Source organism: Dipteris shenzhenensis, chromosome 2 (assembly GCF_047967505.1).
Source record: "Dipteris shenzhenensis isolate YYH24624 ecotype China chromosome 2, Dip_SZ_1.0, whole genome shotgun sequence".
Lineage (NCBI taxonomy): Eukaryota > Viridiplantae > Streptophyta > Polypodiopsida > Gleicheniales > Dipteridaceae > Dipteris > Dipteris shenzhenensis.
The window spans coordinates 64,996,154-65,017,438 of record NC_141597.1 but is presented as its reverse complement, the minus strand read 5'-3'; the positions used below and the strand labels follow the sequence as shown (position 1 = coordinate 65,017,438).

Here is a 21,285-nt window from a genome sequence, read left to right as displayed (position 1 = left end):
ATGGTAGAGAGGCCCTGTCTCCTTCATGGGATTCTAGAAAGCTTTAAAAAAACCTCCTGAGGATTGTAAATTTCAATTGGCATGCCACCTTAGGGGAAGTGCAGGGAGAATCCAGCAGATTGATGCAACCATACTTGTGAATTGGGTTGATATAGATGACAGGCCTATTTCTTGCTCTACTTGGATGGGCTTTCACGGGGATAAGCATTCCAATTCAGGTCATAGCACTTCAATGATTTGATGGTGAAGCCTTTTTCTTCAATGTTTAGTCAGAGGCTAGGCTGTCTAGATCTACACATGATATTCCATTGGGAGTTCCTTTTCAGCCTTTCAGGATCATAGGTTATGTGGAGCACGGCTCGTATTCACAACGGCACCTAGATCCGGATCTGCTTCTTCTCTCTTTGGGCTTATGGAGGATTTGGATTTAGGGAGGAGTCCCGATAAAGTGTTTACAAGGGGACCCTGGAGAGTGGGAAAGGATTGATGAAGGCACCAAGAGAAGGGCATTTTTTGGACTCAGGCGGTTGAGCTGACCGCCTTCCTAACTCGTCTCGCTGATTGCTGAAGGGCACCAAGAGAAGGGCATTTCCTGGACTGAGGCAGTTGAGCTGACCGCCTTCCTAACTCGTCCTCGCTGATTGCTAGAACCTCTTGCTGATTGGTCTTAAGTCGTTCCTTGGCTCTTCGTCTCTCTAGCGTTTGGAGGTGCACCGGCTCTCCTATTGGTGTCGGTCAAATCCTTTTCTATTTTCCCCGTGGTCTCGATCCAACTCGCTCAACTTGAGCTCTGGTGACCTAACTTGAGTCGCCTGTTAACCCAGGGTTAATAATGTAGACATGCCATGCCTTGCACAAAATCCCGCACCACTTTATGATCTTCTTGGAATGCTCTATTGCTATGTGTAGATGATATCTAGCCATATCTTAATGAGGGCAGAACAATAGGACAAACCTACTTCCCCCCATCATCCAATGCAACCTCTAGGCTATGATGTTGGCAACTGTCTTTAAGACATTGTCCTCTAGGGCACTGTCCATAGGGGGAGTAGCATTTTGAATCTTCTAGCTCATTGCTATCTCTACGTCCATTGGGTAGGTGGAGGAGACCCTTTCTAAAAAGAATGAATGGCATACCTCTCTAGTCGGAACAAAAGTTTTGGGCAATGCTCCCTTTTTATTTTGCCGAATAAAGTATCCTCTATTAGAACGTTTAAAACCATACAAAGGGTCAGCTATCTATGAGGCGTTCAAGGAGAATCTTGGCTGTCTCAAGTAGCCTACTTCTTTGGATCCCAACTCATTGCCGATGGTAACCTATGAACAAGTATTAACAACTATTGTGATGGGCTATACAACCAATGGATTCCTCAATCGTGTAAATGTAGAACATGTTTGTAAGCTACGCCATTCAACGCAAAAACAGATTTTGCTGCACCGCACCTGCTCAATGCACATACAACTTCTGCAAGTTGGTGACTTTTCCCTTCTTTCATTTTTGCCCACCTCCAGTCCCCCTACACCACCCCTTCCCTCCTTCGTGGCCCTCCCAACACTTCCTCTTCCCGGATGTGCACAATTTCCGAGCAAAAACCTACGAGCAGAAAAGTCCGAGTGATAATTTTTGACACCAACCATGCTTGTATATTTCTCAAAGGAATATATAATTCTTTCTTAATTTCTCATTTATGGAACCATATACTTACTTATTTTTCATTATAACCCTAATTTTAGAGAACATCATCTATATATGAACAAACAGTGAACGCTTTTGAAACTCCTATAAATACCTCCCTACCATACTCTCTTTTGAGGATTATGGTAATTCAATCGATTTAAAAGAGTTTCCCTAATCTTTAGCAATCCCATATTTGAAGCTCTCATATAACAATGTATACCATATTCCTTGGATGAGTAGGAAAAAGATATTGGAAACCTCATACTTGAAGCCATTATAATTGATCATAAATTAATCTCTAGTACATTATCAAATATGGGAAGGCAAGGGAGGGATTTTCAAAATATTCCCAATTCTCCAAACCTAAGTACTTAAAAGGAAATGTGGTCTCTATTGAACTCCTTCTTACCATAATATGAATTAGGGAGAAGTTGTAACTCTCATATACATCTTAAAATTTTTAATTTTTCTCTTTTATAACTATAAAAAGTGTAATTTTAAGCCTACCATTGCATAGATCATGAGATTCTGAACATTTTTCCCTTTTACAGCTCCTCAATCTGAGCTAAGGAGTAAAAGCTATGACCCCTTCTGCGTAGGCTCTCAAAGGGTATTCCGTCGGCAGAATAGGGTTGGGGCAAGCTCTTCAAACCATATTCCTCTGGCAAAATATACTTAGAGGGTCTATTAAAAAGGTATTATATATTTTTCTTAGGTCGTCCTGAGGAACTATAAAGAGGATATTTGCTCAAAATTTCATGATCCAACCAATGGTGAAAGGAAAAGAAAGGATTTTTGAAAGTCGTAAATAAGTCACCACTTAGACATTATATATGTACATTATATAAAGGTATATTTATATCTATATCTATTTATCAATATTTCATATTTACTTATATATTCCTTGAAATAATTTGGATTTTTTTGCTCCCCAAAAATGACTTGAGCCTATATATTTGGACCCTTCCACCTTTTGTCCGCTCGTCGCTCAGGGGTTTTTGCTCGGAAAATGGAAACCCCCCCTCTTCCCTCTTCTTTCTCTTGCTCGCAGATGGCGTTTTTGTTCAAAATTTCTAAATCACAACATGGGATGAAAAGATTCCAGTAAAAAAGGCACTTCTGCATCCCGAACAGAAGAAGACTCTGGCACATGGATCAGAGGCAAAGGAGCTAGATCAACATCTGTATCCTCCGATGAAAGAGCTGCATGTGATAAAGCAGGACTCGGCATTTCAGCTTCACTTCGAGGATCAACCTGTGAAAGAGCATGTGCAGCATCCTGTATGATCTTCTCTGCAAGGGGCACATCCATATCTAGAGGAGAAGGCGGCTGATGATGCTCAATAGGAGTCGGATTCTGAACTTCTTCAGCAAGAGAAAGATTAACCTGTGATTTTTCTACCTTCCTCTAGTAATGCTTCGGAGCAGTAAAAGAAGGCTTATCCAGTAAAGCCTTAGTAGAAACTGGAGGAGAAGGAAGAGTAAACTTTAATGTTAAAGAAGGAGCAGGAGGAGTGGTCATGGAAGCCGAAGGGCAAGCATGTGCAAAATGATCAACCTGTCGGCACGGTTAACATGCTGTAGGAAAAGAGGCAAAATGCAACATGATGCGCATCGGATGAGCAAATCCCAAATCAAGATCCAGAGTAGAGGGCACGGGCTACATCATATCCCATAAAATACAAAGGCGAACATCCTGAGTAGCCTGCAAAAACTCCTGTCTCGGAACATGTAGAGGCCTTCCCAAAAAAGCTGCAAGAGTAGGAAGATGCTGAAGAAGAGGCAGAGGCAACGCTTTGAGGGTAATCCAGACCGGACAGTGAGTTAGAAGAGAGGCAGACGGATCAAATAGTGGATCCCAGGGCATCACATAAACAAAGAAACCAGCCCCATGAATATCAGCACGACTGATAAGTCGCTCCACCACATCAGTCGAAGAGCAATGGGCATAATAAAAACACTGCAACTTCAGCCCAACGACGAAGTTGAGCTGCAGATAAAACCCTCCCCATAAAGTAGAGACAGACCCCAAACTGCTAAGCTCGTCGAAGACCGGAAACCAGAAGGGCAGAGTCGAAAGAACAAACAAGCTATGAACCCGATGAAGGAACATCTGTGACAGAAGCAAAACACATCACATCTGGCGAAGAAGGTCCAGTTGAAGGGAAGACGAAGGACCATCCGCGATATCCAACTTTGCTGATTTAACCAAGGTGGAAGGAGGCAAACCACCACGCTTCCACCGAAAGAAGACACGTGTAGGAGGAGCAGAGGCAAAAGGGGTGGCTGGAGTAGAGAAAACGAAAGAGCCATCTGTCGGAGTAGCAAGAAGAGGGGAGGAAGAGACATCAGGAAAAGATTGTACCTTTTCCTGTACAAGACCCGGTGTGAGAAGAGAAAAAGGCTGCAGAGACAGAGGGGAAGATGAATTTGGTACGGAATTTGGCTGTACGGACATGGGAGCAAGTACAGAAGAAGGAAAAAGGACAGGTAAAGGAACCTGTACGGAGGGGGGAGCCTATACGGACAACCGTACAGCAGGTACGAAGGCCCGCGTAGGGGCAAGTAAGAAAGGTACGGATGGGAATGGGCTGTTCAGAGGCTGGTGCATAGAGGGTATGGGCAGCAGCAGGTCTGGGACGTGTGCAGACGACGTGTGCAGACGGAAGATGAATAGAGGCTGACAAATGGGGTATGGATGCAGGCGCAGCAGCAGTAGCAGGCTGCGGGCAAGGTACAGGGACGGATGAGCTCGCCATCACTCCTCACCACACACCTTTTTTTCTTTTTTTGGTGAAACCAAGAAAATTATATTATAAAACATTTATTTACATCAGGGCAATGCTCAAGAAAAGAGCCAATGCCCTATCCATCAGAAGTAGTAAAAGAAAAGCTGAATACAAGAAACATCTAAATCGTTCTCATGTAAGGCATCATATAAAGACTGCCGCAATGAGGCTTGAAAGAACTCATAAGGGTGCTGAAGGGGAGAATTCGGATATGCATGATTTTGCTGCAGCCAGAGGGTCCATAAGGCCCAATATCTGATCCATTGGAAGAAAAGAGAATATTGTGACAAAGAAGTTGATAGTTTGCCATACATCCAGAAAAACCTGTAGAACCTGTGTGCAGGAAATCTGAGAGATAAGAAATAGGAGATCTTGTCTAGAAGGTCTCTGGAATATGAACAAAACCACAATAAATGCGGAATACTCTCAGGAGTATGATGACATCTTGGACAAAGAGGTGAGGCAATCCTTCTTTGAGCCAATTTCACTCCCACTGAAAGAATAACAACAATGCATCTCCATAGAAAGAGTCTGTGCTTCAATGGCATTTTCAACTTCCATATCAATTGCAATTTTCCTTTCCACCAGGCTAATGACTTATTCAGATGCCATAGAGAATTAGCATGATGAGCAATCCAAGGAGGAGGTAATGTCAATCGATAAGCCTGTATAGAAGTCAATAAATGCAAAGGCCGAGAAGATAATATTGACTTGAAGACTAAAGGTGCCAATCTTGAAGCCTGTCTCTTACATTCAATGTTGGAATCGGAACCAAAGGGAGTAAGAGATCAGCAATAGCTTTCCAAATAGGTCTGTGATGCATCCCAAGATTGTATTGTTGGCATGCTACCGGAAAAGAGAGAATATGTCCTTGCGTATCTACTACGTCATCAATGAACCGGATGCCCAACTTCATAAGATTGTAAGCTCTGATCGGTTGTTGTACAGCAAGGGGAGAGGAAAACACAGCACTCCAATGAATGCTTTCCATTCTGAGTGAGGAAGCTATAGAAACAGGATGGGGAGACCATTTGATGTGAGAGAGAACTTGCTTCCAATCCTGAATCAAGGAAGTAGAAAATGGACAACAAGGGATTTTACCTTGAAATTTGCCAAGTACTACTTCTGATGGATCAACTAGCCAATGTCCATAAGCATTTGTGTGCATCTGACCACACAAAATTGCCAACATGATAGACCAAGGCTGCTCTTGTTGAAAAAATGTCTTGAGCATAGTGATCTTTCTTGCCAACACATGAAATTTGATGTTTATTATATTCAAACCACCATGCATTCTTGGTGAGCAAAGCAGGTCCATTTGAAGTAACCTTAAAGCTTTTTTATGAAGCTTAGTTTTCCAGAAAATCTCCATGGCTTGAGACATAAAAGAAGAGAGATCTCGAGATGACCAATGTAATAGAGGAAGGTAGAACTGGACATAAACTAGAACAATGGACTGGACAATTCGAAGCCGTACATGCAGGGGCCAAGTGGAGATCTTCCAATATTCTAATTTGTCCTGAATTTTGTTTAACACCCAAGATATTTGTTGCTTATTTCTGATTTTCCAGCTAATGGGATAGCCCAAATGTCTTACTATGTTTTCCGGATAAATAATCTGGCCGGGCCACAGGATAGCATGCCAGTCACAATGCTTGAGAGGCAAGAGTTTTGATTTCTGAAAATTAATTTTAAGACCAGCTGCCAACCCAAAATCTGAAAGGGTATCCATCAATAGGCGAAGCTCCAAAGGACTGTTCTTTGGCATGAAGAATGAATCATCTGCGTAAGCCTATGCAATGAAAGGCCGTGAACCAGAAATCTGAAGCCCCACTAACTGTCCAGTATCAACGAGATGATCCATATAAAGAAGGAAAGGATGTGAAGCAATGGCATAGAGCAAAGCACTGAGAGGGCATCCCTATCGAACTGATCGTTCCAGAGTCCAAGACTCAGGCAAATGATTCCCTATAAAGCATTGAGCAGTGGAATCTGAGTAAAGCCAATATATGACATTAACTAGCTTTGGCCCAAAACCAAGTTTAAACATGATTTGAGAGACATAATCCCACTCTACCGTATCAAATGCCTTTGCCACATCCACCTGCATGACCAAAACATCTTGAGCTGTATATTTTGCATATTCCATTGCGATGAGAGTATTAGAGATATTGTCATGTATATGCCTTCTTGGAACAAAACCATATTGCCTGGGATGAAGTCCATCATGAAGGATATCCTTTATCCGATGTACCGACATTTTAGCAATAAGTTTATATATAACCGGCATCAAAGTGATGGGCCTCCAATCATCCATTCTCTCAGATAGAGGTTTTTTGGGCACAAGCTTAACCAGACCATGCTTCCAAGCTGAGGGAAGATGATGCTGCTGCCAGGCTACATTAATGAACTTCAATATTGGACCCTTCAATTCAGCCCAGAAGGCTACAAAAAATTCAACCGTCAAACCATCCCAGCCAGGGGATTTATGTTTACCCAAATGCTTGAGGGCTTCATCCAATTCAATATCTGAAAAAGACATTTCCAGCATTGAAGCTTTTTGAAAAGAAACAATAGGAGAAACAAGCTCAACAAATTTGGTCCGAGCAACCTCAGGTGTAGAAGAAGATGGCTGAGAAAAAAGAAGCTGAAAATGATCCATTACACACACTTTTTTTTTTTGGTGAAGAAATCTTTTATTGCTGTAAAATAATTACATTCATAGTTACTTTGAAACTGAAGTAAGTATTACTCAACTAAAGATCTCAGTATAAGCTGTATACATATCCTGATCAATCAAATGAGTCTGAACACAATCATAAAATGATTGCTGCAGAGATCGTTTGAAAAAGATAAAGGATGAAAAAAGGGGATCACCAAAGACTCTATGATTTCTATCCATCCATAAAGTCCATAGTGCCCAGTAGCATACCCATATAAAAAATAAATCAAAACCATGTCTCAGTGGATGAAAACCAAACAACGAGAAAAGCCTGCCAAAAGTAGCAGTAGGAAATCTCGCTCGAAGCCTCTGTCAGATGAGAGCGATGAAAGTGCAAGTATGTGGACAGAACCAAAAAACGTGTAGCACAGATTCAGTGGGGTGTAAGCATCTGTGACCAACAGGCGGAGCAATATGTCTGTGTGCAAGTAGCTGGCCAGATGGAAAAATGCCAAGCAGGACTTGCCAAAGAAAAAGTTGTTGTCGAAGAGGGACGTTGTAATGCCAAAGGAGGCGCAGCCTTTTGCTCCACCACTTTAGTGGGCGATCGATATGCCAAACAGTATTTGCTCTGTCAGAAATCCAAGGCGGAAGTAATAGCACTTTATACAGTGATGGCACTGTAATATGTGAGAACTTCAAGGGACGGGCTGAAGAGTAAGAAGAGCGTAAAATCCAATCCTCAAGCCCGTTCTGAAGTTCCATGCGAGGTACTGGCAAAAATGGTTGAAGCATTGCTGAAATCCGATGCCAGAGAGGACGATAATGAGCTCCCAAACCGTATTTGCTGGCAGCCATGGAAAAGGATAAAAGTGTGCCATCATCGTGAAGTACATCTGCCACATAAGTGATGCCTTTGAAGGAGAGAATGTAAGAACGTCTTGGTTCTTGAATGGCCAAAGAAGGGTGGAATACTTTAGACCAATAAATATTCTCAGCCCTCAAGAAGTTTCCCGACAAAGAGTTTCGGCCATGCCATTCCAAGTGGGATAAGAATGTTTCCAATCAAGAAGGAGGCGAGAAACAGAAGGGCAGCCTCTGATCTTGCCTTGGATAGAGCCAAATATGAAATCCCACGGAGTGGGCTGCCAATGCCCAAATGCAGAAGTATGAATATGTAATAAGAGAGAGCGGATCATTAAAGCCCACGGCTGATCTCCTTGCATAAACTGCAACATCATTTTTCCTCTGTGAGCAAGTAAATGCATGTGAATATTGAGAATGTTAACACCCCCGTGCATCTTTGGAGAACAGAGACGATGCATAGAGAGTAATCTGAGACTTTTCTTGCCATTTTTAGCACACCAGAAAATTTCCATGATAGCTGACATAAAGGAGTTCAGCTCTGCCTTAGTGAACATAATGAGAGGCAGATAAAACTGTATGTATGCTATCAAAATGGATTGTGCAATTCGCAAACGAACATGTAGTGGCCAAGTTGCAAGCTTCCAATATTCAAGTTTTGCCCTCAACTTTGTCAACACCCAATCAGTTTGTTGGGAACGGGTGAGTTCCCAACCTAGAGGATAGCCGAGATGTCGAATAAATTGAGAGGCGGGGATAATTTCCCCAGGCCACAGAAGACTATGCCATTCCTGTTCATGCAACGGCAACAATTTTGATTTTTGAAAATTGACCCGAAGACCAGCAGCCAATCCATATGTAGAAAGAGCCTGCATAATTATGGACAGATCACTCCGAGTATTTTTTGGAGTAAAGAATGAATCATCAGCATATGCTTGAGCGATCATGCTGCGACTTCTAGTAATCTCCAAACCATGCAACTGGTCAGTGTCCAAAAGGTGGTCCAGATATTGAAGCATCGGATGAGTGGCTATTGCAAAAAGTAAGGCACTTAGGGGACATCCTTGCCTAACAGAACAGCCAAGAGTCCAGGATGTAGAAATATCCCCTGAAAGTATGCAAGCAGCTTTACTATCTTGATATAGCCAAGTGATAACTTGCTGCATTTTTGTGCCAAATCCCAATGCGTGCATAGTCGATGAAATAAAATCCCATTTAACCGTGTCAAAGGCTTTGGCAATATCAACTTGCAATAATAAAACATCTTGCTGCGTGTATTTGGCATATTCAATTCCAACATAGGCATTAGCAATGTTATCTGTGATATGCCTACGCGGGACAAAGCCATATTGGGCAGAATGCAACCCATCATGTAGAAACCCCTTTAGCCGATCGACAATCATTTTTGTAGTGACTTTGTAAATGACTAGCATAAGAATGATAAGTCTCCAGTCTGCCAAAGATTCACAGATTTGTTTTTTTGAAAGGAGTTTAACAATGCCTCTCTTCCATGCGTCTGGCATTTTCTGATTTTGCCATGCAGAATTCACCATATGTAGCAATGTATGCTTCAAAAGAGGCCAATAGTCTAGAAAAAACTCAACTGTAAGACCATCCCATCCTGGAGATTTCCATCTTCCGCAAGATTTGATTGCATTTGACAGTTCCCTCTCAGTAAAAGGTTCCTCCAATTCCAAAGCTTGAGTAGTGGAAATAATAGGAGAAACATGTTGTAACAGCAAATTTTGTGCAACCAAAGCTTGCTGTGAGGGAGGAACTGCAGAACCAAATTGCTGAGAAAAATGTTGCACACAAACAGAAGCAAGCTGTGACCTCGAGGTGGTCCATGATCCATCAGGCATAAGCACCCTGCAAATTTCTGTTTTTAATCTTCTCTGATGCAAGCTTTTGAAAAATTCTTTGGAAGAGCAGCCTTTATTTGTAAAGGCTCTTTGTCTAGCTCTAGTCACCCATTTGACCAGTTTTCTATGATCATTGAGTTGGAGACAATGTCTGGCCTGGCATAGTGTTGTTTGCTCATGCAGGGACAACGAACGAAGATGGCTGAGTTCAGTGAGGTCCTGACAAATAAGTTTGGCCTGAGCAATAGTTTCCCTCAGAGTCTTCATGTAAGACTTGCCATAACTTCTTATCACAACTTGCATTTTGGAAACAAAAGAATCCCAGGCATCATCAATATGAACATGGCTGCGAGAAGACAGAGAGTGAGATGCTTCAATAACCATGGCCTTGAACACAGCATGTTGCAGGTAACTATTGTTCACGATCAAATGGCGCCTTTGTGGCAATCTATCATCTGGCATATCATGAAAGGATAACCGCAACCATAGAGGTGCATGATCTGAATGCACAAAGGCATAGTCAATCCACATTTTGCATGTAAAATCCCCATTTTGTTGTGGAGCTACACTATACCATCGATCCAGACGGGCCTGATAAGAAGAAAGAGCATTATGTTGGAATGTGTATCCAGGTAACAAAGGCTGCAATTCCTTCCAAAGGTCCACCAAATCCAGATGCATCAGTAATTGTGACCATGCATGCCTTTCGGGGGTTAACATGTGAGTATGTCTGGAGGTATTGTCTCCCTGTTGAGGAGCATTATTAAAATCCCCACATATAAAGGCATGGTATCTCCATGGATATTGTTGCATGGCATCCCAAATTTCAGTTCTTTCTCTAGAGGATTGGGGTGCATAAACAGAGGCAAATTCAAACACCTCTCCTCGAATAACGCATTGAAGAACAAGCCATCTGCCTTTGTGGTCATTTAAAGCAATAACCGGTTGGAGCTCATGTTTGATCAAAATGACCACCCCTGAGAAAGAGTGCTCTCCAGCATAGAAAATGCCATAGCCACAGTAGTGTCCTGTCTTTCCTGCATAGACATGTTGGTTATGTTCTTGTAATGCCACTATGTCAGGCTGAAATCTATTGATGTACAGCTACACTGTTTTCCATTTCCTACTGTCACACATCCTCTGGACATTGAGTGTAAAACATTTGATATGAGCAGTCATATTTACAGATATTTATAGTAATATAACAACTATGTACAACAGTAAATTTCATGATGTCAACCCTGCATTTCTATCTCAGGGTTAATGTTTCTCCCCTGAGAAGAAATATCCACTTGAGGTGTAGACAGCAAAGCAGCAACCTCTTCTTCAGGGAAGAGTGTTCTGCTGGCTGTCACTGCAGCCCATGCGATCCCAATTCCTGTGTTGACCTCTGGGGTGTTTCCACTGGAAGACGCACCATTCCAAGTACGAGGGGGTGGAAGTCTTCTAGCAGAAATAACTTTTCTTGGACTTTGCCATCCATCAATTGGAGGTTTCTGTCCTTTTGTTGAGGGTTGAATAGCAGGAAGTGAATGTGAAGAAACATTCCCTTTGAAACCACTGGAGCTTTGCCTTTATCCTGAATTCCAGAAAGCTGTCTACTGCCTTTGTTTTTATTTGCAATAGAAGTAGGAGCATCCTTGCTAGGCATTTGAACCGGTAAAACAACAGGAGGCATTTTATGCTGATTCATCGGACACTGTGAAGCCATGTGTCCAAATTTTTTGCAGTCAAAACAAGCCCTTGCAAATAATCCCCATTTTAGTTTGTAAAAGGCACTTCCCATGTCCACATTATTCACCGTGACTGAATAAGAGTGATTATCAGTATCCCAAAGAATGCAGAATCGATTTGAATTGCCATTAGGCCGTGGTGGGCAGACCACTTGCTGGAATTTTAGGCAAGAGTGAGGCCATGCATTGTGGGAAATCTACAACTTCAACCCAAACCGAGCATCTATGTCGGATTAAAGCCTGATAATCCCTTCTGGGAGACCATGGCAATACATGCACCATTTGTTGCCAAAAAAAAAGAGGCGAATGTTCCAAAAGAATTTGTCTGTGTAGCTCATCCACCATAATAACCTCAAAAAAACCCCTGGCTGCATAGTGCACTTCGCGAACAAACGAGCCAGCGAGTGTGCGAGTCAACCAGTTGCCTATCTCTGCAGCAGGTGGCATCCGGCCAGGAAAAAATAAAATTACTGCATTTTTGGCATATTCTCTGACAGGATCCACAATTTCATCTACTTCCACCATGAGGCCAACTGATGGAACCGAGTCTTTCCACTCTTTCGTGGTGTCTGCAAATCCTTCATGCATGACATCGTAGACCAGTTGGGCCTCAAGCGTATCATGTACCAGGTCCTGCTGACTCTCAGCCTGCTTTTGCTTCTTGCAGTGAACCAAACGTTCCTTTTGGAATGTCTTTTCATAGGAATATTCAGCCATAGCTTTGTAAAAGGTGGAGCTCAGAAAGGAGGTACCTGTAAAGTGGTAGTGGAGGAAAAAAACCAGTTCCAAGAAAAGCCCACAGAGAAGAGCAAAAGAGTATATTTGTAAGGAGAAAGAAGGGAAAAAAGGATGTAGAGTGGCGCCAAGATAGGATAGAAATCAGTTCTGTAGAGGAAAAAGAGAAAAAAACCAGCAAAAAACCCCAAATGAAATATATTTCAGAGGGAAATAGCAGATTTTGGCGATGGGAAAGGTGCAACTGACCCAGAGACTGAAGAGGGGAGAGATGGGAACGAAAGCCTTCAAGATCAGGGCGTGATTGTAGTCCAGATGCAAAACCCTGCGCAGAAAACAGACGGAGAACCAGAGCTGATGCAGGAACGGCAGGCTGCAGCAGGCGGAAAAGGCCGTACAGGCCGTACAGCTGTACGGAAGCTGTACGGAGGTTTGACGTATTGTACGGCAGCTTATGTCTGCTCGAAACAATCAGGTTCAGGGCGTTGATGCAGCGCAACAGGGTGCTGATGCTCACGGGTTGGTTACGGGATGCTTTCGGGCTGATCTGCAAGGGCTGGCTCCTCTCAGCTCTCTCTCACACACACCTACACACTTTTTTTTTTTGTAAAACCGAGATACTTATATTATGAAACATTCATTTACATCCAGGCAGTGCTCAAAATAGAGCTACAGCCCTATCCATCAGAAACAGTAAAAGAAAAGTTGAATACAAGAAACATCCAAATCTTCCTCATGTAAGGCATCATATAATGACTGCCTTAATGAGGCTCTGAAAAACTCATAAGGATGCTGAAGAGGAGAATTCAGAAATGCTTGATTGCGCTGCAGCCAGAGGGTCCATAAGGCCCAGTATCTGATCAAGTGGAAGAAGAGAGAATACTGTGACAAAGAAGCTGATAGTTTGCCATACATCCATAAAAACTTGTAGAACCTGTGTGCTGGAAATCTGAGAGATAAAAAATAGGAGATTCTATCTAGAAGGTCTCTGGAATATGAACAAAACCACAGTAAATGCGGAATACTCTCCGATGCAAGGTGACATCTTGGACAGAGAGGTGAAGCTATCCGTCGTTTAGCCAATTTCACTCCCACTGGAAGAATACCAACAATACATCTCCATAGGAATAGTCGTTGTTTCAATGGCATTTTCAACTTCCATATCATTTGCAATCTTCCTTTCCACCAGGCTAATGATTTGTTCAGATGCCATAAAGAATTAGCATGATGGGCAATCCAAGGAGGAGGTAATATCAATCGATAAGCCTGTATAGAAGTCAATAACTGCAAAGGCTTAGAAGAAATGCTTGGACTTGAACGCTGAAGGTGCCAATCTTGAAGCCTGTCACTGCCATTCAATGTCGGAATCGGAACCAGAGGAAGTAGGAGATCAGCAATAGCTTCCAAATAGGTCTATGATGCATTGCTAGGTTGTATTGTCGACATGCTACTGGAAAAGGGAGAATATTTCCTTGCATATCTACAACGTCATCAATGAACCGGATACCCATTTTCATAAGATTGTAAGCTCTGACGGGTTGTTGAACAGCAAGGGGAGAGGAAAACACAACACTCCAATGAATACTCTCCAATCTGAGTGAAGATGCTAGAGAAGTAGGATGAGGAGACCATTTGATGTGAGAGAGTACTTGCTTCCAATCCTGAATCAAGGAATTAGAAAATGGACAACCAGGGATTTTACCTTGAAATTTTCCAAGTACTACTTCCGATGGATCTACTAGCCAATGTCCATAAGCATGTGTGCGCATCTGACCACACAAAATTGCTAGCATAATAGACCAAGGCTGCTCTTGTTGAAAGAATGTCTTGAGCATAGTGATCTTTCTTGCCAACACATGATATTTGATGTTTATTATATTCAAACCACCATGCATTCTGGGTGAGCAAAGCAAGTCCATTTTGAGCAACCGTAAAGCTTTTTTATGAAGCTTAGTTTTCCAAAAAATCTCCATGGCTTGAGACATAAAAGATGTGAGATCTCGAGATGACCAATGTAATAGAGGAAGGTAGAACTGGACATAAGCTAGAACAATAGACTGGACAATTCGAAGCAGTACATGCAAAGGCCAAGTGGAGATCTTCCAATATTCTAATTTGTCCTGAATTTTGTTGAACATCCACGACATTTGTTGCTTATTGCTGATTTTCCAGCCAATAGGATAGCCCAAATGTCTTACTATATTTTCCGGTTGAATAATCTGGCCTGGCCATAGAATAGCATGCCAATCACAATGCTTGAGAGGCAAGAGCTTTGATTTCTGAAAATTAATTTTAAGCCAGCTGCCAACCCAAAATCTGAAAGGGTATTCATCAAGAGGCGAATCTCCAATGGACTGTTCTTTAGCATGAAGAATGAATCATCTGCATAGGCCTGTGCTATGAAGGGTCGTGAACCAGAGACCTGAAGCCCCTCTAGCTGTCCAGTATCAACCATGTGATCCATATAAAGAAGCAAAGGATGTGAAGCGATGGCATAAAGCAAGGCACTGAGAGGGCATCCTTGTCGAACTGAACGTTCGAGAGTCCAAGACTCAGACAAATGTTTCCCTATAAAGCATTGTGCAGTGGAATTTGAGTAAAGCCAATATATGACATTAGCTAGCTTTGTCCCAAAACCAAGTTTTAGCATGATTTGAGAGACATAATCCCACTGTACTGTATCAAATGCCTTCGCCACATCCACCTGCATGACCAACACATCTTGATCTGAATATTTAGCATATTCCATTGCGATAAGAGTGTTAGAGATATTGTCATGTATGTGCCATCTTGGAACAAAACCATATTGCCTGGGATGAAGTCCATCATGAAGAATATCCTTTATCCGGTGTACCAACATTTTGGCAATCAGTTTGTATATTACCGGCATCAAAGTGATCGGCATCAAAGTGATGGGCCTCCAGTCATCCATAGTCTCACAAAGAAGTTTTTTGGGCACAAGCTTAACCAGACCATGCTTCCAAGCTGAGGGAAGATGTTGGTGCTGCCATGCTGCATTAATAAACTGCAGAATTGGACCCTTCATTTCAGGCCAAAAGGCTTCAAAAAATTCAACCGTCAGACCATCCCAGCCAGGGGATTTATGTTTACCCAAATGCTTAAGGGCTTCATCCAATTCATCCTCTGAAAAGGACATTTCCAGCATTGAGGCTTTTTGCGGGGAGACAATGGGAGAAACAAGCTCAGTAAATCTGTTACGAGCCAATGCGACCTGAGGTGTAGAAGAAGATAGCTGAGAAAAAAGGAGCTGAAAATGATCCAGACATTGTTTTTCTAGCTGAGAGAGAGACTGGGTCCAAAGACCATCTGATTTCCTTACCCTTATGATAGATTGGCTTTGTCTGTGTGCATGTAAGTTCCGAAAAAAAGATTTAGAGGAACAGCCCTTATCTAGCATAGGTTTAACTCTGGCCCTAATCTGCCATTTGGACAGCTTGCGTTTATCATTGGCATCAATTATGGAGGAAGCACAAGACAGTAAATGCTGCTCAGAATCAGATAGAGATCTTTGATGACTAATCTGTACCAAATACTGCTTGTATGATTTTGCGCACTGGATATGCTGTCTGGTTTCTGCCATGTACCATCTTCCATATTCCTTAATGACATTTTGAATACGATGTATGAAAGAGATCCAAGCAAATTCCAGATCCTCCTGAGCATGGGATAGCAATGGCCTGCAAGCCAGTCTGATCATATGCTGAAATTTTTCATGAGAAAGATATAATTGATTAACCTGTAAATTTCTGACTGAAGAGAGCTGCAAGTCATCCAGAGGCATGCCAAAAGAATGGGTGAGCCAAAGTGGAGTGTGATCAGATAATTGTTGTGAATAATCAGTCCACATCTGACATGTATATTCATCATATTGCTGAGCATGAATGAGATAATATCTATCAAGCCTGGCCCAATAATCTGTAAAAGCATTATGATGATATGTAAATCCCATCACTGAAGGATGAGTTGCTGTCCATAAATCTGCAAATCGAAGTGATGATGTCATGTGTTTCCATTGCTGGATTTCAGAGGGCAGCATATGTGATTTATGCGTGGTATTGTCCTTCCACTGAGGAGAATTATTGAAATCACCACAAAGTAGAGCATTAGAGGACCAAGGATATTGCTTTATGGAGTTCCACATTTGAGCTCTGGAAGCTGAATTTTGAGAGGCATACAAAGATCCTATTTCAGAAATCTCTCCATTGATCATACATTGGATAATCATCCATCGTCCACCTAGATCATTATATGCTATCCAGGGTTGCAGATCATGTCTGGCTAAAATGCACAGCCCAGAGAATTGTTCAGATCCTGAATAAAATATATCATATCCAGAAAAAAACCCATGCTGGCCAGCAAAAAAATGCTGATTATGCTCTTGCAGACATACAACATCCGGATGAGTTGTATTTATATAATGCCAAAGAAGCCTCCATTTATTCTGGTTGCAGAGGCCCTGTATATTATAGGAAAAACATTTAAGAGAAGCACGCATGAAAATATATACAAGAGAATGATCGGTCCTCCAAAAGAACGGGAGGCCTCAAGCCTCTGCCATTGCCACAGGGTCTTGCTGACCCTCAGCTTCCAATTCCCTGATAATGTCATCTTCTTCACAAAGGGGAAGACCCTTCTTGACTCCACGAGGTGGAGCTTTGGTGGGGTGAACAAGGAGGCTTGGTGTCCTCTAGCTTCGGTGGATGAACAAGGAGGTTCGGTGTCCTGACCCATGCCTTTGAGATGGGGCTGCTTGAAGAGGTAGAAGATTGTCCTGGAGAAGGAGCAGAGGCATCCCAATTACGAGATTGGAGAGGTCTTTGTTTGAGAGGCACCGTCTTCTTGCAGTCTGCCAGCCCTCATGAGATGATGAAATATTTTCTCCTAACTCACTTTTGCCTTTATCCTTATTTTGAGCTGAATTGGCCTGGCTTCCTGTATGAACTGAAGGCTTTGCTCCTTTAGTTTCAATCTTTTCCACATATGTCTTCTGACCTCCTTTATTAGATGGCAGAGGAATAGCACCTGGAGGAGGTGGATGAAGGATAGAAAGACACTCCGAAGCAAGATGCCCAAATTTGTGACAAGAAAAACAAGCTCCAGCAAAAATGCCCCATTTTAAAGTGAAATATTTCTTGCTCAAATTAACACCCTCAATCTCAACTGCAATAGAGGAAGGGGTCGGTCTATCAGTATCCCATAATATGCAAAAACGGTTTTTATTACCTGTTGGACGAGGGGGACAGATCACTTGTCCCAATGTCATAGCTAAACCTGGAAGCTCTGTTCTCATATGATCTGGAAAATCAACCACTTCAACCCATACGGGGCAATGATGCTTGATGAGGTTCTGATAGTCCTTATTAGGGGACCAGGGCATGATATGCACCATCTGGCGACCGAAAAATAAAGGAGACATTTCCAGCATCTTTTGTTTTGTCAAAGCATCCAAAAGATGAACTTCATAAAATCCTCGGGAGGCAAAATAGACTCCTTCTACATAGCATCCACCTAGGAGAGAATTCACCCATTGTCCCACATCATCAGCAGAAGGAATTTTGCCTGGGAAAAAGATGATAACTGCAGTTTGAGAGAGCTTCTTCAAAGGTTGCACAAGAGATGGCAGCTTCATTTTGTAAGTGAGTTCCGGAGCAGGTTGAATCCATTCCCTTCTGCTTTGTTGAAAATCATCATTCAGCATATCAAACACATAGGAAGCATCTTCAGAAGAAGGAGCTATGGGGGAAGAGGTTTCCCTTAATTGTCTTTTGGGTTCAGGAGAGAGGGCTCTCTTCACATAGTACTTGTTTGGTGCTGCCATGGCAGCTGAGGGATTCAACAGATATCAAACAGCGAGAAATCGGACTGAGCACAAAGAAGGGATGGCAGGCTGTACGGAGGCTGAACTGACGCACTGTACGGTGGCACAAAGAAACTGACAGAATTGTACGGACAGAAGGAGAGATTGCAAGAAAGAACTGACAAACTGTACGGGACTGCTAACAAGCTGTACGGGAAAACAAATTGTGTACGGTAGATTCAAACAACTGTACGGGAACTACTACGAGAACAGTACGGACGAGCTGTAGGGGAAAGTACGGACGAGCTGTACGGAATTTGAGAAGGATGACTGCACGGGAAAGTACGGACGAGCTGTACGGAAATTTGAGAAGAATAACTGCAGGTACGAGCTGTCGTGCACGATGGAACGGAAACCTTACGGTGGCTTCGTATGGAAACCGTACGACGACCGTACGGTGGTACGGACAGCAACGCTGATCAGCGAGCACTCCTCTCCGCTTCTCTCACGACTGTCGCCTCTCACCCACACCCACCCACCACACCAGGACCACACACACCTACACACACACACACACACAGCTTTCACACGATCCAGACACACTTTTTTTTTTTGTGAGAAGAAATCTTTTATTTCGATGAAATAATTACATTCATAGCTGCTTCAAAACGAAGTAGCTACTACTCAACAAAAGATCTCAGTATAAGCTGTATACACATCCTGATCTATCAAACGAGTCTGAAAACAATCGTAGAATGATTGTTGCAGAGATCGTTTGAAAAAAAGAAAGGATGAAAATAGTGGATCACCAAAGACTCTATGATTTCTATCCATCCATAAAGTCCATAGGGTCCAATATCGCACCCATACAAAAAATAAATCAAAACCCTGTCTCTGGGGATGAAATCCAAACAACCAGAAAAATCTGCCAAAAGTGACAGTAGGAAATCGTTGTCGAAGCCTCTGTCTGATGAGAGCAATGAGAGCAGAAGTGTTTGGACAGGACCAAAAGATATGGAGCACTGATTCAGTAGAGTGCGAGCATCGGTGACAAACAGCTGAAGCAATATGTCTGTGTGCGAGTAATTGTCTAGATGGAAAAATGCCAAGGAGAACTCGCCATAGGAAAAGCTGTTGTCGAAGAGGGACTTTGTAATGCCAAAGGAGACGCAGCCTTTTCCTCCACCACTTCATTGGACGATCCATATGCCAAACAGTATTTACTCTGTTGGAAATCCAAGGTGGAGGTAATAACACTTTATATAGTGATGACACTGTAATATGTGAAAGCTTTAAAGGACAGACATATGAGGAAGGAGAGCATAAACTCCAATCCTCAAGCCGATGCTGAATTTCTAAATGAGGTACCGGCAAGTACGGTTGGAGCATTGCTGAAATTTTATGCCATAAAGGACGATAATGAGCTCCCAAGCCATATTTGCGAGCAGCCAAAGAAAAAGATAGAATTGTGCCATCATCCTGAAGTACATCCGCCACAGATGAAATGCCTTTGAAGGAGAGAAAATAAGAACGACGGGGTTCTTGTATGGCCAAAGGTGGATGGAATACTTTGGACCAAAAGAGATTCTCTGCCCTCAAAGAGTTGCCCGAGAGTGAGTCCCTTCCTTTCCATTCCAAGTGGGATAGAATATGTTTCCAATCAAGAAGCAGAGAGGAGACAAAAGAGCATCCTCTGATCTTGCCTTGGATAGAGCCAAATAAAAATTCCCACTGAGTACGCTGCCAATTCCCAAAAGCAGATGTATGAAGATGTAATAAGAGAGAGCGGATCATAAAAGCCCAAGGCTGATCTCCTTGTAGAAACTGCATCATCATTTTCCCCCTGTGAGCAAGCAAATGCATTTGAATATTGAGAATGTTCAGACCCCCGTGCATCTTTGGAGAACAGAGACGGTGCATGGAGAGTAATCTGAGACTTTTCTTGCCATGTTTTGAACGCCAGAAAATTTCCATGATAGCTGACATAAATGAAACCAAATCTGCCTTAGTGAACATAGTGAGAGGCAGATAAAATTGTATGTATGCTATCAAAATGGATTGTGTAATTCGCAGACGAACATGTAATGGCCAAGTTGCAAGCTTCCAATATTCAAGTTTTGCCCTTAACTTTACTAACACCCAATCAGTTTGTTGTGAACGGGTGAGTCCCTAGCCTAGAGGATAACCAAGGTGTCGAATAAATTGAGAAGCAAGGACAATTTCCCCAGGCCACAAAAGATTGTGCCAGTCCTGTGCATGTAAAGGCAGCAATTTTGATTTTTGAAAATTGACCTGAAGGCCAGCAGCCAATCCATATGTAGAAAGAGCATGCATAATCATGGACAGATCAGCCCGAGTGTTTTTTGGAGTAAAGAAAGAATCATCAGCATATGCTTGAGCAATCATGCTGCGACTGCCAAGAATCTCCAAACCGTGCAGCTGGTCAGTGTCTAAGAGGTGATCCAGATATTGAAGCAGTGGATGAGTGGCTATGGCAAAAAGTAAAGCACTCAGTGGACATCCTTGTCTGACAGAGCAAGCAAGAGTCCAGGATGGAGAAATATCTCCTGAAAGTATACAGGCAGCTTCACTATCTTGATATAGCCAGTTAATGAGTTGCTGCATTTTTGTGCCAAAACCCAAAGCCTGCATAGTCGATGAGATGAAATCCCACTAAACTGTATCAAAAGCTTTGGCAATATCAACTTGCAACAACAAAACATCCTGCTGTGTGTATTTGGCATATTCAATTCCAATGTAGGCATTGGCAATGTTATCGGTGATATGCCTACGCGGGACAAAGCCATATTGTGCAGGATGCAACCCATCATGTAAAAACCCCTTTAGCCGAGCAACAATCATTTTGGTAGTGACTTTGTAAATTACCGGCATAAGAGTGATGGGTCTCCAGTCTGCCAAAGACTCACAAATTTGTTTTTTAGGAAGGAGTTTAACAAGACCTCTCTTCCATGTGTCTGGCATTTTCTGATGTTGCCATGCAGCATTCACCATATATAGTAATGGATGCTTCAAAATAGGCCAGTAAATCCAGACACACACACTTTTTTTTTTGTAAAACCAAGATACTTATATTATAAAACATTCATTTACATCCAAGCCGTGCTCAAAATAGAGCTACAGCCC

The 21,285-nt window shown here is 42.4% G+C and overlaps 1 protein-coding gene across 1 annotated transcript in view; it reads left to right on the top strand.

Moving 5' to 3' along the window:
* Positions 1-21,285, top strand: part of LOC147905184 (DNA mismatch repair protein MutS, type 2) — a 269,240-nt gene that overhangs the window by 228,566 nt on the left and 19,389 nt on the right. The window lies entirely within an intron of this gene.